A 3,373-nucleotide genomic window follows, 5' to 3' on the forward strand; every position below is an offset into this window, starting at 1 on the left:
AAAGGATAGTCTGAATGTTGAGCTTTAAGCCAATCTTTTCACTCTCCTCTTTCACTTTCATCAAGACACTCTTTAGTTTTTCTTCGCTTTCTGCCATAAAGGTGGTTTCATCTGCATATCTGAGGTTATTGATATTTCTCCTGGCAATCTTGATTCCAGCTTGTGCGTCCTCCAGCCCAGCGTTTCTCATGATGTACTCTGCAGGTAAGTTAAATAAGCATGGTGACAATATATAGTCTTGATGTACTCCTTTTCCTATTTGGAACCAGCACCATTTGTTGAAGAGGCTGTCTTTGCCCCATTGTATATTCTTGCCTCCTTTGTCAATATAAGGAATCTGGTGGCCCCGCTGGAGTGGTGAGTGGCCAAGAGGGGATACCCCACATCCAAGATCAGGAGTGGTGCCTGCGCTTCACTGGACCGGCCATGTGGAGATACCCCTACGTCCAAGGTCAGAGAAACCCCAGTAAGAGGGTAGGCACTGGAGTGGCTGTGAGGAGATACCCCACGTCCAAGGGCAAAGGAGAAGCCCCAGCAAGAAGGTAGGAGGAGTGAATTCACTTTTAGAATCAAACCCCATATCTGCCAGAGATGCTCAAACAAACCTTGTGTGCACCAGAACCCAGGGGCCCCACAGAGACTGACACAGAACTGTGTTTGAGCATCTCCTGTGGAGGTACCGGTCGGCAGTTGTCTGCCGCAGGGACAGGGGCTCTGGGTGTGGGTATGGCATAAGTCCTCTTGGAAGAGGTCGCCATTAACCCCCCCCCAGAATTTGCACAGGACTGAGAAATAGATTCTTGGAGGGCACAATAGAACCTTGTGCACCAGGACCCAGGAGAAAGGAGCAGTGACCCCACAGGAGACTTGCCTGGGAGTGTCCGGGAGTCTCTGGCAAATGCGTGGGTTGGTGGTGGCCTGCTGCAGGGTTGGGGGCACGGACTGTAGCAGTACGTGCATGGGATCTTTTGAGGAAGGTCACCATTATCTTCATTACCTCCACCATAGTTTGGCCGGAGGTAGATTGCAGGGAGGGAGCACAGCTCCACCCATCAACTGAAAATTGGATTAAAGATTTACTGAGCATGGCTCCACCCATCAGAACAAGACCCAGTATCTCCCTCAGTCAGTCTATCCCATCAGGAAGCTTTCATAAGCCTCTTGTCCTTCTCCATCAGAGGGCAGACAGACTGAAAACCGCAATCACAGAAAACTAACCAATCTGATCACATGGACCACAGCCTTGTCTAACTCTATGAAACTATGAGCCATGCCGTGTAGGGCCACCCAAGATGGACGGGTCATGGTGGAGAGTTCTGACAAAATGTGGTCTACTGGAGAAGGGAATGGCAAACCAATTCAGTATTCCTGCCTTGAGAACCCCATGAACAGTATGATTCATCAATGTAATATCAAAAAATTTTAAAGCCATAAGAGATGGCACAATAACCTTAAACTTTTCATACAATTTAAGCCAAGGAATCTGGAAAGTGAAGGAAAAAGTCCTTCACATTTTTTCTTACTTCAGTTCAGTCACTGAGTCATGTCTGACTCTTTGCAACCCCATGGGCTGTAGCACGCCAGGCCTCCCTGTCCATCACCAACTCCCCGAGTTTACTAATATGTTTTTCTTACTTACAAATTATCTTAAAATTTATTTACATAGCAGAACAAAAGTGAGTTCCTCACCAAACTTTTTTTCTCCTTTAAAAATACATAAGTATATACATGATGAATATATTTTATAAAAGATTCAAACAGTATAGAAATATGTATAAAATTTACTTATTCCCCTCTTTGTTTCCCTTCCTAGGATAATCATTTTCAATACTGTGCTTCCTTCCAATTTTCTTTCTCTGCATATATTAATGGTATTCAGGAGTCAGAGTGCCAGGAGTTTAAATTTCATCTGGTGGAAGTTACTTAATTTCTGTCTCTGCTTTCTCAGCTGTAGAATGGGGATATACAGGGTTGTGAGAATTAAATCAGGTCATTCATTAGCATATTTAGAACCATGCAACTCAATGATAGCTATTATTACATATACAAATGCAAATATGTGTATAACATTTCAAATATATAAAAGATACATGGAACTATGTCTAATGCAGTGTTCCTTAGCCTTTTTTCCCTGCACTTCAATTTAACCTCTTGCATATTGAATATTGGTTGATTCTTAATTTTAATATGTTGCAAATTAATATTTTTAGCTATACATCTTTGTCCACATTTAAGATAAGAGTTTTAGAAATTAAGTTGCTAACTCAATGGTGTGTCCATTTGGAATTTTGATTGCAATCCAAAGCAGGTTTCTTCAAACTTAAATCCTGCTTACAATTAGAAGTGTGTCTAAATCTCTCTGGTTTGCTCACACCTGTTATAAATTCACATTTGGACACATTTTAGGTTTGGAGGGGTAGTTTTTCATGTTAAATGGCTACCTGTTTTTCTTCTAAGATTTAGGTTCACATCCTTTGTACAATTTATTATGACATAGGAACTCAATAGTTTGGATATCATGTATTAAAATGTGATAGAAAAAAAATAGTCCCCCAGTTTTAAAATTTGGCTTATTTGAAGTGTATCTTTCAAAATACACTACTCTGTACCATATTTTTGAAAGCTTGTGTCAAATGTATTAATATTCTTGCTTCTAATCTTTAGACCTTTATTCCATCTTTATGTTGCATGTTACCAGAGTTTATAAACTTCTAATGGGTTGTTGCATAGGCCACTCCTTCCCCACTATTTGAAATGCCATTTATCAGAAGCAAAGTATTTGGGACTTCCCTGATGGTGCAGTAGATAAGAATCTGCCTGCCAGTGCAGGGAACACGGGTTCAATCCTTGGTCCAGGAAGATTCCACATGCCATGGAGCAACTAAGCCATGTGCCACAACTACTGAGCCTGTGCTTTGGAGCCCACAAGCTTCCACTAAGCCTGTGTGCTGCAGCCACTGAGGCCTGCGTGCCCTAGAGGCTGCATGTAGCAACTCCTGAGCCTGCAAGCTGCAGCCACTGAGGCCTATGTGCCCTAGAGGTTGCACGTAACAACTCCTGAGCCTGCAAGCTGCAACCACTGAAGCCCGCGTGCCTTAGAGGCTGCACGTAACAACTCCTGAGCCTGCAAGCTGCAATCACTGAAGCCCGCGTGCCCTAGAGCCTGCACGTAACAACTCCTGAGCCTGCAAGCTGCAACTGTGGAAAATTCTTCAAGATGGGAATACCAGACCACCTGACCTGCCTCTTGAGAAATCTGTATGCAGGTCAGGAAGCAACAGTTGAAACTGGACATGGAACAGACTGGTTCCAAATAGGAAAAGGAGTACGTCAAGGCTGTATATTGTCACCCTGCTTATTTAACTTCTATGCA

This window comes from Bison bison, unplaced genomic scaffold, assembly GCF_000754665.1.
Source record: "Bison bison bison isolate TAMUID 2011002044 unplaced genomic scaffold, Bison_UMD1.0 scf7180017864330, whole genome shotgun sequence".
Classification (NCBI taxonomy): domain Eukaryota; kingdom Metazoa; phylum Chordata; class Mammalia; order Artiodactyla; family Bovidae; genus Bison; species Bison bison.